This window comes from Pan paniscus, chromosome 10 (genome assembly GCF_029289425.2).
Source record: "Pan paniscus chromosome 10, NHGRI_mPanPan1-v2.0_pri, whole genome shotgun sequence".
In the NCBI taxonomy this organism is placed as follows: Eukaryota; Metazoa; Chordata; class Mammalia; order Primates; family Hominidae; genus Pan; species Pan paniscus.
Genome location: NC_073259.2, coordinates 65,862,434 through 65,878,363, shown reverse-complemented (window position 1 = coordinate 65,878,363; position 15,930 = coordinate 65,862,434).

Below are 15,930 nucleotides of genomic sequence, written 5' to 3'. Positions count from 1 at the left end.
GATCACGAGGTCAGGAGATCGAGACCATCCTGGCTAACATGGTGAAACCCCGTCTCTACTAAAAATACAAAAAATTAACTGGGCGTGGTGGCAGGCGCCTGTAGTCCCAGCTACTCGGGAGGCTGAGGCAGGAGAATGGTGTGAACCTGGGAGACAGAACTTGCAGTGAGCTGAGATCGCACCACTGCACTTCAGCCTGGACGACAGAGCAAGACTCAGTAAAAAAAAAAAAAAAAAAAAATTTGATAAATTGGACTTCATCAAAATTTAGAACTTTTGCTCCATGAAAAACCCTGTCAAGAGGATGAAAAACAACCCACAAACGGAAGAAGTTACTTGTAAACCACATATCTGACAAAGAATGAGTATTTGTAATATATAAGAATTCTTAAAACTCAACAGTTAAAAAAATTAGAAAATAGACAAAAGATATGAATAAATGTTTCACCAAAAAGGCTATACAGATGGCAAATAAGAACACAAAAGACATTCAACATCACTAGCGATTAGGGGAATGTAAATTTAAACCATTAAGATGTCATAAACACTTATCAGAGTGACTAAAATGAAAGGTAGTGCCAATGAATGCAGCTGAGGACAGAGAGAAACTGGATCTCTCATGCATTGCTAATGAAAATTAAAATGGTATAGCCACTGTCTAAAAATTAAATGTGCAGCAATTGTACTCCTGGACACTCATCCCAGAGAAATGAAAACTTATGTTTACACAAAAACCTGTACATGGGCCCAGGCATGGTGGCTCACACCTATAATTCCAGCACTTTGGGAGACTGAGGGGGGAGGATTGCTTGAGCCCAGGATTCAAGGCCAGCCTGGACAACATAGTGAGATCCCCATCTCTACCAAAAAAATTTTTTTCTTAAATTAACCAACTGTTGTGGTGCATGCCAGTAGTCCCGGCTACTCAGGAGGCTGAGGTGGGAGGATCAGTTGAGCCCAGGAGGTCGAGGCTGCAGTGAACCATGATGTTGCCACTCACTTTACCTTAGGTGACAGAGCAAAACCCTGTCTCAAGCAAACAGACAAACAAACCAAAAAAGCCTGCACACAATTGTTCATAGCACCTTTATGCATAAAAGCCAAAAACTGGAGACAGACCTGATGTCCTTCAATGAGTGAATGGTTAAACAATCTATGGTACAGCCATACACTGAAATACTGTTGATACATGCAACAACTTCTTGAATCTCCAGAGAATTATGCTGAGTGAAACAAATAAAGTTAATCACAAAAGGTTACATACTGCATGATTCCATTTATATAGCTTTCTCGAAATGACAAAATTATAGAAATGGAAAACAGATTTGTGGTTGCCAAGGGTAAAGAAGGGGGCTTGTAGGAAGAAGGGAAGTGGGTGTGGCTATAAAAGGGCAAGAGTGATGGAAATGTTCTCTATCTTGAATGCGTCAATGTCCATATACTGGTTGTGGTACTGTACTATAGTTTTATAAGACATTACCACTGAGGGAAACTGGGTAAAGGTTATGTGGAATCTCTCTGTACTATTTCTTCCAACTGCATGTGAATCTACAATTGTTTCAAAATTATAAGTTTAATTGAAAGAAAACTCTGCACCACAATCCACCAGTCCGTGGAGCCATGAAGCCCAGAGCTGTGTGGCATGGACTGAGAAACAAAGACAAAAACAGGCTCTGCGGGTGAACAAGAGGGAAGAAGCCAACAGCCCCACATGGGGTCAAGATAAATGTTCATTGATATTACATTTGCAGAAAGAAGAAAAGAAACAAATCACCATATGAGCTGATCTACAAAAGAATCTTCTTTCAACCCAAATCCATCTGAAGCCAGAGATTCCATTCAACCTGGCACACATTCAGATAGCGAGTCTGCCTGGTACAGAAATCAGAATCTCCTACTCACACTGAGTAATTTGATCCATTTACTCCAAGTCAGCAGTTTGGACATATGTTTGCAATCTGAGGGCTTCCTGTGAGGTACACAGAGCCATAATAACATTTTTTTACGGGAACTTTCTGGTTTTGGATGCCAGGCCAGACTGGAGTTGAAGATGTGGTTAGATGTAAACAAGAGTTTTAAAGGTCAGTTCTCCAGCCAGGAGGCTGGACTCTGTGGACCTTGACGGTGGGTGGGAAACTGTTCTCAATGGGTTTTCTCATAAAAAAATCATTTGCATGTGTTTCCTCGTACCAGAGCAGAAAAAAACCCACAGGACTTTTCCACTATGCTTCTGCATCTGATGGGAGGCAGAGGAAATGGCACAAAGCCAGCACCCCCCCATTCAACCCCAATTCTCCCAGTCCAGCCCTGAGAGAAATGCTAGCACACTGAGTCCTATGTTAAGCAAAGCCACAGCCTCTCCTCTGACTGGCCAGTACACCTAAATAATAGATAACCTCCTCAACCCCATCAGTCTCTCTAATTTCTTTAAAAATCCCACTACACTCCCAGCCCCTTGGAGAGCTGCTGCACCCTGCTCACCCTGGTTTTGCACAGGGCCCATTTTACATGAGTCACTCCCAAAGGAACAAGTCTCTTCCCAGTGTTCTCCTTAGGCATTTCAAGTGATTCTGTAAACCACATACTAAAAAAAGTAATGTTCTCATGTATTAATTTGACTAATATCCCATCGAATACGCCCCTACTGCTCTCAATTTATTCTACCAAACACAGAGATCTGGAAAAGCTCATTCTTTCTTACTGAACGCTAACAACCTTTTAACAATTTCATCTCCTCCTTCTGCTGCAAGAAATAAAACTCTGAGTTTGAAGGGAACATTTCCTTAAATTATAGACACAAACACTGTCTCTGTCTGTGGCCTTTGATCAGGAGTCCTAAGCCCTCATGCCTCGGTCTCCAAAGGGCTGTCCTCAAAGGCCAGGGGCAATAGAAAATTGACTGACTAATTCGGCAAGAGGCTCTTGACCAGGGATTCCTAACTCATCTGTGGCCTCTCCAGCCCCCCAAACTGGAAGTCTATAGGATTATAGGAAGAGTATGAATATGCACATCTTCCACATGTAAATTGATCTTTCTCATTTCCTATGTTTTTCTTCAACGGGGGATGGGGAAGGGTACAGAGAGAAGGAAAGCAGAAAACAGGATCAAGAAAGCAAACTGCCCAAATGACTAAGAAACCTCATACCAGAATGGTTGCTGAATTCTGAAGTCCTGGCTCCCCACTCACAGGAGCCAATCTCATGTCCCAGTGAGTTGTGGGGAGTGTCTTCCTGAGCAGGTGAATGGGGCAGTGGTGTGGCTGCTCATCACCCTTCATCGCCATACTGTGAAGGTCACATGCAAGACAGGAAAAGCCATGGAGCAGATGAGGTGTGGGGCCAAGAACACTCAAGTTGGAGGTTCTCACTGTGGGCTCAGCTATGTGATTATATGCTAGGGCAAGCCTATTGTCCTGTGCCTCAGTTTCCTCATTGGTAGAATTCAAATGTTAATACCCACCTCAGGAAATGATTGTGAGGAGTCAGTGTTAGGAATGTGTTCTGCTGCAAGTAACAGAAAGCCCAACAACTACACCTAAACAAATTAGGAGTTTGTTGTTCTCACATAAGAAGTCCAAAGGTAGATATTCCAGGGCTCAGATACCTGTGCAATTCTCATTGATTCTAAAACCCACTTTTTTTCACATTTGAACATCTTGGGAATCTGGTTGTGTCTTAAAAACATGTCAAGTTGTAGTTTAATTAACAGCATTTTATCTTTCCTAATGATACTTAAATACTGCTGTGTCTTATAATATTGCTTATGTATCCAATGAAGACAATATCAGGGGCTAAGACCCTTTCTAGCGTTTATCTCCTCCATCCTTAGTCTGTGGATGACTTCCTGCATCCTCAAAACCTCATGCCTTGCCTCATGGTTGCAACATAGCTGCTGCATCTCCAAGAATCACATCCATATTACAGGCAGGAGGGAGAGAGAAGTGGGAAGAAGACAAAGGGTTTTCTTTTCTTGACTTTTTTTTTCTTTTAGTTAGAAAGAGATGCCCTCTCTACCAACTTTCACTTACATATTATTGGGCAGAACTATGTCACATGGCCACCTACAGAGTTCTGGGAAGTTGAGTGTTTAGATTTCCAGGCTCTCTAAAAGAGGAAGGCAAGGGAGGAAGTAGGTGCTTGCTTGGGTACTGAGTGAGCCCACCTATTGTGTCTGCCACAGTATTTAAAGTACCTAGCACAAGTATCTGGCATGTAGCAGATGCTCAAGAGAGAGAAATCCTGTACCTACTACACACACAGACACACACACAAACACACACACACACACACACGATTTCTCTTGGAGATGAGGGAAGCCAGCCCACCAAACAACTTCATTTCTTGGAACACTACAATCAACACTCTGTAGGAATGCAAATAAGGTTTACCCAAGAAAGAGTGATAAACACACTTCTATCCTTTCCAATTCTGCAGAACCGTTTCCGTAGGCTCATGCACCAGAAGATTCTGGCACAAAATAAATAAACAAACTGTTTTGCTTTTCTCACACGTGAGGGTATTTTGGTTTCCATCCACCAAGCTGAGGCTATCTCTCACTTCAGCTCTGCAGCAGCCACAGCCCTGCAGCCCCCACTTGGTCTCAGTGGGAAGCATTTGCAAGCTGGCATCTATGAGCCATCCTCACTTCAAATCTGTGAGCGGGGATAAGCATTTCTATTTGCCAAAACTGCATCTCAGAGAAATCAGGAACAAGTTCAAGGTCATCCAACTGGTAAGTGAGGAGCTAAGACAAACTGAGGTCATTCTGGTGTCGTACCCTTCCTTGCACATCTCCTTGCCCCCCGAAGGATTGCTTTCTGTTTAACTCTCAGTTTTAGGCCAGAAAAGTCAGGCATCACCCCAATATTAGGATCCCATGGAAGGGTTGTCATAGTGATGATAGAAAGTGGAGGCACTCTAGGGTTTTCTCAGTCCATCTGCTCCCAGGCAGGCCTGGGGCTCTGCCAGCCTCCTTGAGACTCTCCAAAGACATCTGGGCAGCAGAGTCAATCCCTGGGGGCTCATCTAGGAACTCCAGGGACTGTGTGCTTCCTTCTACTCAATAGATGGGAGACACTGAGACTTCTGCAAAGAGGAGGCGATGCCCAAGGTCATAACAGGAGTGAAAGCCTGTGTGAGGACCAGACCAAGGGCTTCATGCTGCCCTCTCTCTGGGGCCCAGGGCTGTACTGGCTCCTGTTTTGTCCTTGATTAGAGATACCAGCTCTCAGACTTCTCAGGGTCACAGACAGTAGGGCTGAGCTTGGAGGGGATGGGTTGGGAGGGAGGGATGCTGAGGTAAGACAGTGAGTCCCTGGGCAAGTATTTGTTCGAAGAGCAACAGGAGAAGGGAATGAAGTGGGGAAGCAGTGGAAGTGTGCAAATAGCCATGGTCCTTGGCCGTTTTTGAGACTTCATCAGGTAGGCCTACCCTGACCCTCATGATCTAAATGAGCCTTCTACTTCATTATTTCCTCTGTTCTTTTCCATTATAGCACTTACTACAATTTTTGACTGCTTATTTCTTTGTATGTCTTTCCTTGTTTATGTCTGTCCAGGCCACTAGACTCTAGAGTCCATAAAGGCAGGAAAGACATTGGCTGTCCATTTGCCCAGGATCCAGCAGTGCCTGGCATATAGTAAATGCCCAACAAATATGTAATGAGAAAGTGTTTTTTTTTTAACATTCCTGATTCATCTTGGACATTGATATGAACCAAAATACATGACCATTGAATAGCTGCAACTTGTGTCTGTGAGTACTCACCATTAGGTACAAGTTTAAAACAAATGTAATTTATTATAAAAATACTTTTTTGATCATCTGTGATTTTTTTTAGTGCTGAGGCAGATAATAAAAGATTAGGCTGGGTATTGTGGTTCATGCCTGCAACCTCAGCACTTTGGGAGCCTAAGGCAGGAGGATCACTTGAGCTCAGGAGTTTGAGACCAGCCTGGGCAACATGGCAAGACCCTGTTTCTACAAAAAAAAAATTAAGATTAATATATTTTCCTATAGACATGAGTTAATTAAAAGATTATTTTTGATCTTATGATTTCTCATATTTACTTCACGGTATAATGATCAAGTCTGGCACATAATGGTTTGTAGTCTGTCTTACTTTAGTGTAGAAAATGATATTAAAGGGATTTGTATTTTGCTCCTTTGACATGAGAACATAGGGTAGAAGGTATCTTTGAGCCTCATAAGGGACCAAAAATCCCCCAGCCCACTACACACAGCCTCAGAGGGTACTGTTCCTACTGCTGTTCAGGTGCAAGGCACCCCTGGAGTTGGGCAGTGTGCAGCCTGCACAGCCTTGCAGGAGCAGCCTTGTGAAAATCCAGGTTTGACAGCTCATCTGCCTGTTTTTACTCTTGCCCCTTTCTGTTCTTCCCATGACATCCAGAATGATCTTTTCAAAATTTAAGTGAGATCATGGGATTTGTCTCCTTCAAATCCTCCAGTGACCTCTCATTGTATTGAGAACAAAAACAGAACCCCTCTCCCTGGCCCTCGGGCCCTGTGGGATCTGCCCTTCTTCGCCTGTATCTCTTACATGTTTCTTACCTTCCCTTTCTCCTTTGCTCGCTGAACTCCGAACTCCGGTCCTCGGTTAGCCAAATTCATACCTGACTAAGGGTATGTGTGCCTTCTGCCTGAACTTGGTCTCCTACCCTGGCTTCCTACTTTTGACCAATCTTCATTGGTGTATTAGTCTGCTTTCACACTGCTATAAAAGAACTACCTGAGACTGGGTAATTTATCAAGAAAAAAGGTTTAATTGACTCACAGTTCCACATGCCTGGGGAGGCCTCAGGAAACTTACAGTCATGATAGAAGGCAAAGAAGAAGCAAGGCACATCTTACATAGCAGCAGAAGAAAAAGAGTGAGATGGGGGTGAACCATCACACACTTAAACCATCAGATCTCATGAGAACTCACTAGAACAAGAACATCATGGGGGAAACAGCCCCCATGATCCAATCACTTCCCAGCAGGTCCCTCCTTTACATGTGAGGATTACAATTTGAGATGAGATTTGGATGGGGACACAAAGCCAAACCATATCAACTGGCTATTTTCTTCTCATCACTCAGATCTCATCCCCAGGAGAGCTCTTCCCTGACTCTGATTCTGCACTCCTCAGTCACTCTCCATGACATCTCTGTGTCTCTTCTCTCCACAGAACTCATCCCTATCTGATATGTCCTTGTTTCTCTATGTTCATTCACTCATTATCTGTGTGCTTCACTAGACTTTAAGCTCAGTGAGAGCTGGGGCATTATCTATGTTGTTCTTTGCTGCACTTCCAGTGCTGACAGCAGTGCCAGGCCCATGGTAAGTGCCCTTGAAACATTTATTAAATGGAGGAATGAAAATCCACAAGGAGACTTGGTGGTGGTGGTCCCCAACCTGGCTTGCTGACCAACTGGGGGAGTCCATCTGAGGACTCGAGAACCAACAGGAGCCTGCTGTGCTGGAAAGAGTCAAGAAGTCAAGAGGCCTGAGTCTACTGCCTTTTCTTGTTGCAGCCATTAGCCTCTCTCTCGCTCTCGCTCGCTCTTGCTCTCTCTCGCTCGCTCTTGCTCTCTCTCGCTCTTGCTCTCTCTCAGGACTTCCATTTCCTCATCTGACCTGTGAGGCAATTGGATTGGGAGGTCTCTGAGGTCAGAGGGTGGGAGTCATTGGGGTAGCCAAGTCCCTAACTCTCCTGAGCCACTGCAGGCCCTGAGCCTGGGGTGGGAGGGTGGGGCCAGACCCCACACACAGGCTTCCAAGAAGACACATTTGCAAAGCTTGTGTGCTGGTCCCTCCCCCAAGGCTTCAAAAACAGGTGCTTGAGACAAAATGAGGAATGTGATGGGAACTCTGTGATTGAAGAGAGTGTGTGGGTTTGATTTCTGGGCACTGTACGCAACACTCAGCCCGATGTGAGTGGGTCACCCACTGCCTCAGTTGCTGGCCTCCACTCTCAGCCTGTACCCCATGAGAGTCTGGCTGATTTTCTGACTCTTCATTAGCACAAATCCAGCAGTGCCAGTGTGATATCTCCAGACAGAGGCCAAGCTGGCCCTCGGCACTGCCGACTGGGGAGCAGATAGACCTTGCTGCCATTTCCTCTCCCCACCTTCCTGGGGTGGGCTCTGCCACCTCTTAGAGTAGGACTAGGGAATGGCCAGAGGGCAGTTCAGGGTAGGTGGGAAGAGAAACTGCTGCAGACCTGAATGAAAGGAAGGAGTAAGGCACACACAGGACCACAGGAGGGAGGCAGAGGCTCCAAAGGCTATTCTGCCAACACCTGACCATGTGACATCACCTTCCTCTCTGGGGATCAATCTCCTGATTGTGAGATCAGACTAGGTGACCTCTAAGCCATCTCCCAGTGCTAGAATTTTCAAGTTCTCATTAAGTGCTAATTTCTAAAACCGCGCTCATCACGTATGTGCTATGTAGGAAATGCGGCAGGGAGAGAGATCGCAGGAATTCCTGTCTGATAAGAAGGAAGTGCATTGGTCAGCAGACTCCGGCTTTTCTTTCCACAACAGCACACTTGATGAAGGCTAATTGAGAGTTTAACATACCCCCAGGGATTTTTCTGGACTTCAGCACAGATGCAAGGGATCCAGGGCGATGCATGATTCTTGGAGGCTGGGGATTAGGGGTTGGGGTGACAGCTATAACTTTTACCATATCACATAGTGTATTGGACACCACATTTAAGAGCCACTTAAATCTGCACCAGCAGACCAGATTGGAAAATTTATGTTAACAAGGCTATAGACCAGGCCAAAATCATGTTGCACACCATTAGCAGAGTGTCTTGATGGTTTTATAATTTATTCTACATGTTTTCAGTTCTGTTATTGTCCAGCACTATACTAAGTGCTAGGGAAGTAAAGATGAATAGAATCCAGCCCTTGCTCTCTAGCAGTTCCCAAAGAACCTGCTGTGGCACCCAGGAATGCCCAAGCCAGAGCCCCCACCATTAGTCCCAATGATACCTTTTGTACAAATTTTAAAAAGGCCTGCCTTTGGGACAGATGCAGTCCAGGGTGCACACAGCCAGGTGAGCACATTAAACTGACCATTGGTCCCCCTTTTTCCCCTCAACTGAGCACCCTGGTGCAGTCAACAATCTGTGTAACTGATCCTGGTGGTCATGGTGGGCTGCCAAATTTCAATTAACATCTAACATATATTTTCATTCTAATGGGATATACATGCTAGCAATGCCTGTCAAATGGAGCACGGACCCCAAAACGTCATATCACAATGGAGCGTGGGGTAAGCTGGCTATGATGTGAGGTGAGAAATGTAAAATCTGGCCAACTTGGTGTTTATTGGAACATAAAAAAATGTAACAGAACAGAAAACCAGTATTAAAGGGAGATCAAATGATAGTGTGGCAATAGTTGGGTGCTTTTATAGTTGCTTTGAAAATCATTTATACTGCAGTAGTAATTGCATTGTAATGATTCCTGACTTGTTTAGTGTGTTTTAGTATTTTAATGCTGTGATGTATGCACACACACACAACAAAAGTTGGGAATCATCACTCTAGTGGTTCTAGTGGAAAAGAAGTATATAAAAAAAATTCTGTTCCATATTAAGTTCTTCTTAGAGATTTGAGATAAAAACAAGTCACTTAACTCTGCCTAGAGAGGCCAGAGAGGGCTTCCTAAAGGAGGTGATAACTAAAGCAAAATGTGAAGATTAAATAGGAATTCACCAAGCAGACAGGGTGGGAAAGGGCACTGAGAGCAATGGAAAGCACTTGGGCAAATGTGTGGAAGAAAGGACAAATTGTGTGTACTGAGCTGCAAGCTGTGATATGGACTGGAGAGGAAAGCATGAATAAGAGCATCAAGAGGTGAAGGTGAAGCCAGCTCACAAAAGAGTCCTAATGGATGTGGCTCTGGTCCTAATCCTTCCCCCAAATTCAAACCTCCCACCACTGTCACCAATCCTAAAGTAAAGGTAAGAATTTTCCCAAGATACACATGATGTATTTTTGCTTTGGGCTCAGCAAAATGCCACAAGCTATACTCTTTTAACTTGGGTAGAAAATGTATAACACTAGCTAGGTGTTTTGCAGAAATACCAAGGACTAGTACAAAATGAAAACATGGAGACTCTTTTTCAAAAATTATTGAGAATTTCAAGATAGCAACAGTAGAGCATTTAATGAAGTGCTAGGCCCATCAAAGTGTGGGTCCTTGTGTAACTGCACAGATTGCACGACCATAAAGTAGGTTTTGTCTGTAGTTGAGGGCAACCAGGAAAAAGGAAGAAAGAAAGGGTTGGGTGGTGGGGAGATAGAGAGAAAGAGAGGGAGAGGGAGAGAGAAAGAGTGATTGAGATGCTAATTCAAGGCAGTCAAAATCCTTTTTTTTAATCACGCTTCCAAAATTTTGTCCTCAAAGTATCCCTAGTAACAAGAAGAATCTGCAGTATAGCAACCCTCCACAACCTTGTGTTCTATGACACAAGAACATAATTTATTTGAGTTCTTATGTCACTGGAAAATATTTTGCATGAATTCTTTGTAATGATACATAGTGTTTACTTTAATATGAAAAGTGTCTTTAGTAAGGTGACTGGTTATGAGATAAATATACAAAAACTTATATCATGATGGATCAGGAGGTCAGAGTGCGTACCATCTTCTACATCTTCACCTACACAAAGTACCATGAAATAACAGAAATTATATTTTGAAAAAATAGATTTATAATGTGGCTGGAAATCAAGGAAGAATGCTACCTGCAGACTAGAAATATTGAAGTATGATTTTTTTAGAAAGATAGGACTGAATTGATTAAAAACAAAAACAAGAGAAGGTAAGAAAAAAAAAAAACCACCAAGCCAAAATGAGTAGGAGGGACTACACAAGGCAAGAACAGTTCCAGAGCACCCCAAGTTAAGAGTGATGAGATCCATGTGGGGAAGAGAGCCTGGGATCTCAATGTCATCAGGTGAATACTTCAGAACAGCTGAGCCAGTCAGGCCTGTCCCCTTCAGGCCTCCATTTACATGGAGCAAATTTGTAGATAAAGCATTTCCTCCTAGGTTCAAGCTGTTGTCACTGCGCTCTGAAAGGGGAGTTCTGACTCAATAAATCTTGTGAGCTGGGGCCAACAGGCAGAGTAGGACCTCTGGTGCCATGGACTCCTGAGAGGGATAGAGAATCCCTGCCATCCAGGTCATGCTATCTGCAGACCCCACCTGCATAGACACCTCCCCATAATCACTGGGAAGGGCAACAGAAATTGGTATAGGCAATAATGATTTCCATTTGAGTTGGGAAAAGCATTGTATTTGGATATCACAGCCTCTGCCAAAACTAGTTTTCACATGTTTTTGAGATCTTCCTATGGTCAGGTGATTGATCAATTTATAAATATTGCATGACTGAAAACAACATAAAATCTGATAAGTCAAAATGTTTCTTTTCTATAATTATTATACCATATTTGTTATTTGTGTTCATTTAAATCCTCTTCAGTGCTGTCCAATAAAAATACAATGAGAAACGCGTATGTTATTTTAAATTTTCTAGTCACCACTTTAAAATAAGCAAAAATAAACTGATGAGATTAATTTTAACAGATTTTATTTATCCATTTATTTTAGGTTGCAATCTTTTTTAACTTTTATTGTAGGTTTGAGGGTACATGTGAAGGTGTGTTACATATATAAACTCATGTCACAGAGGTTTGTCATACAGATCATTTCATCACCCAGGAATTAAGCTCAGTACCCAATATTTATCTTTTCTCCTCTTCTCCCTCCTCCCAACCTCCACCCTCAAGAAGACCCTAGTGTCTGTTGTTTCCTTCTTTGTGTTCATAAGTTCTCATAATTTTAATAGATTTTATTTAACTCATATCTAAAGTATGATATTTTCAAAATATAATCAATATTTAAAATATTCGAGCTATTTTATTTTATTTTTTCATACCAAGTCTTTGAAATCCAATGTATGTTTTACACTTTATAGCACATTTCAACTTGGATTAGCCATATTTGAAGTATTAAATAACCTAGTGACTATTGGCTATACTGTGTGGCTAGTGGCTACTATATTGGAAAGTGCACCTCTCAATCCTTGGTTATTTTTTGTCTACTTGTCCTATCATTTTTATTTTATACATTTTGGAGCTATGCACAAAGGTTCATGGGTGGACACGAACAAAATCAAAAAAAGTCTTCTTTGGCCAGGCACAGTGGCTCACGCCTGTAGTCCCAGCACTTTGGGAGGCCAAGGCGGGCAGATCACTTGAGGTCAGGAGTTCGAGGCCAGCCTGGCCAACATGGAGAAACCCCGTCTCTACTAAAAATACAAAATTAGCTGGGCATGGTGGCATACACCTGTAATCCCAGCTACTTGGGAGGCTGAGGCAGGAGAATTGCTTGAACCTGGGAGATGGAGATTGCAGTGAGCCAAGATCATGCCACTGCACTCCAGCCTGGGTGACAGAGCAAGACCCCATCTCTAAATAAAGAAATAAATAAATAGTCTTCTGTGACCATTAGTTCTTTGGGCTTTGGATTCATTTTATCTTATATTAATATTGGCATATCTACTTCTTGGTGCCAGCATTTCCTTAGTTAATATATCTTTTCCACTCCTTTATTTTGAAACTTTGTGTCATTTTTTCATGTGTGTCCCTTTTAAGTAACGTATAATTGCATTTGGTTTTGTTATCCAGAGAGTTGCCATCTTTTAATAGACACATTAACCAAATCATATTAATTCTAAATATTGGCATATTTGGACATATTTGTCCACATGCTTGTACTTTTTAGTTACTGTGCTTTCTTGTTGTTTCTTTTAATTTTTTCATTTCTTACTTTTGTTGGATTAATCAAGGTTTTAGGTGTCCTGGTTCCTTTTTTTTTCTTTCAGCAGTTTAACATTTACATATCCTATTTCTATTCTTCCAGTAGTTACCGTTAAGTATTTTCAGCAAAAGGAAGCAGATCATTTTATTTGCAATGATGTGTGATTGCCACTTGATAACTACTTTATCTTGTCCATTTTTGGTTATTGTTACCCTTAATTTTAACTAATTTTAAGTTATACATATATTTTCTCCCTGTGAAAAAACTAAAAGATTATAGGTTTGGTCAAATTCCCCTGACTGCATCCCCAATCCCAGTCTCTTCTCAAGAAGTAACAACCATATTTAAGTTTAAAACATTTTTGACTTGTTATGTATATATATATATATATATATATGTGCACATACATATGTATGTATATATGTGTGTACATGTGAATAGGTCTATATATACACATACATACGTATGTATGTATACATGTATGTATGTGTATGTGTGAATATATCTATACGAGCGTGTGTGTGTGTTCAGCTACCAAAAGAAATACTTTCTGTGACTCATTTTGTAGGAATTTGCCATAAAGAAATAATTGAATAAGTAGGCAAGTATATATATTAAAGAATGTTTCATAACAACATCATCAAAAATCTTTTTTAATTGAAAACATCCTGGCTGGAAGTGTGGCTCACGCCTGTAATCCCAGCACTTTGGGAGGCCTAGGTGGGCAGATCTTCTGAGGTCAGGAGTTCAAGCTCAGCCTGGCCAATATGGTGAAACCCTGTCTCTACTAAAAATACAAAAATTAGCTGGGCATGGTGGTGCGTGTCTGTAATCCCAGCTACTCGGGAGGCTGAGCAGGAGAATCAACTTGAACTCACGAGGTGGAGGTTGCAGTGAGCCCAGATCACGCCACTGCACTCCAGCCTGGGCAACAGAGTGAGACTTTGTCTCAAAAAAAAAAAGAAAAGAAAACATCTTAAATATTCATTAATAGGGTATTAGTTAAATAAATTGTGGTATATCCATATATTACATTTAAAGTGATGTAACATATTCTTAAATCCATTGACATAAAAAGCTGACTAGAATATAGCCTCAAATTTAAAAAAATCTGATTACAAACACATACTCACAAACACAAACGATTAAAAGATATTCACCAAAATCCAGTAATACAGTGGTTATTTATGATAGGTAAGAGTCCAAGTGGTTTTTACGTTCTTATTTAATATTTTATACTGACCAAATTGTCTAAAATGAGCATAGATGGATGTTACACTTTTGAAAATATTTTTTTAAAACCTATTCCCTTCTTTCCAAAAAATCTTATATAAAATCTTAAACAGAACAGTTGCTCCAGGAAAATTCATGATGTTTATCCAAAGGCTTCTCTTCCTTCCCAGTATGTGACTTTGGGTCCAGAGAACCTTACAGAAGCAGGCTTTAGAAAGCTTCCTGGAGAAGATGAGAGAGGATTAGCAGTGTGCTACCTGTAGCAAAAAAAAAAAAAAAAAAAAAAAAATTCCATTTGTAAATAATTATCATTTTGTATGTTATTTATATATTTGCTCAGCTGTCTCTACTTATGTTTCCTGTACACTAGATATGTTTTTCTGTTTTGCCCTCACTAATTTTCTCCTGGGAAAGAACCAAGCTGTAAGTTCCTTCATGTAGAATGCCAAGAGAGCATGGACATTTGAGCAATGCTTTTGACACTGCTAATGAAGATCAATATTTCAAGCACTAATTAGTGCAACTAATGTTCTTGGTGTGATTGGAAGTATGCCTGAAAACAGTTGAAAAATTCCTGCTTGTAACATCTTTCTCATGGGAATTATACCTGAGACTGTGAGGTTCAATTCCGCAGTCATTTCTTTACCTATTAAGCAGCAGATACTATTGCAAAAATCAGAAGGGTCAGTCATCAAGTTCATAGCCAAATGTAGGCTGAATTAAAGCTAAGCCTAACTGATCAATATTTAACATCTGGTCATTCCCTAGTCCTTCCAGAAGAAAGACAGACGCTAACAAAAGGCTTTTTAGCTCTATTTTTCACATGGATTAAAAAACCAAGGCTAGTTTCCACTTTCTAAGAGAGTAGAAAGAATCTTAGGAGGAGTTTCTCCCCATTTTAAAGATGGAGGCTGAGTCAGATTAGCTGTCTCTGATGGGTATCCTGAAGGGAATGTTTTCTATTAATATCTCCAAGAACCTAACTGATCTTCCTCAGAATGGCTCAGTCAGGAGTTTATACAAAGAGTACTCATTAGGGCCATATCAGGACAGCAGCTTAACCAAGCATGGATGTCAGGGAGGCAGAAGTAGCTTCATTTCCTTGCAATCCTCCTAGGTAGTGACTAGAAATTGTTTTGAAAGACAAGCTTGGCCCAGCGCGGTGGCTCATGCCTGTAATCCCAGCACTTTGGGAGGCCGAGGCGGGCAGATCACGAGGTCAGGAGATCGAGACCATCCTGGCTAACACGGTGAAATTCCATCTTTACTAAAAATACAAAGAATTAGCCAGCCGTGGTGGCAGGTGCCTGTGGTCCCAGCTACTCGGGAGGCTGAGGCAGGAGAATGGCGTGAACCCGGGAGGCGGAGCTTGCAGTGAGCCGAGATCGTGCCACTGCACTCCAGCCTGGGCAACAGAGCGAGACTCCATCTCAAAAAAAGAAAAAAAAGAAAAAGAAAGACAAGCTTATGCTCGGAGGATGGAGAAAAGCAAGTTTTACAGTTCCTGACCTATGAGGGTTTACTGTACAACCTGAATGCCAAATTAACGTGCCATATATCCGGGGGATGCCAACAATAACAGAACATTCTCCTCACTGTCGTGTGTGTGTGTGTGTGTGTGTGTGTGTGTGTGTGTGTGTGTGTTACCGTTAAGTTAACCACAAAACAAAAAATTACCGTTAAGCCATCCACAAAACAAAAAATGGTATTTTCTGTGACTCCATTTCTAGGAATGGATATGGACACTGTTGTTGGGTAGAGAGGCTATCAGGCCCTGTGCTGGCATGGAGCAGGGTCTCACAAGAGCTACACTATATCACCAAGTAGCAATAGATGTAGGTCATTT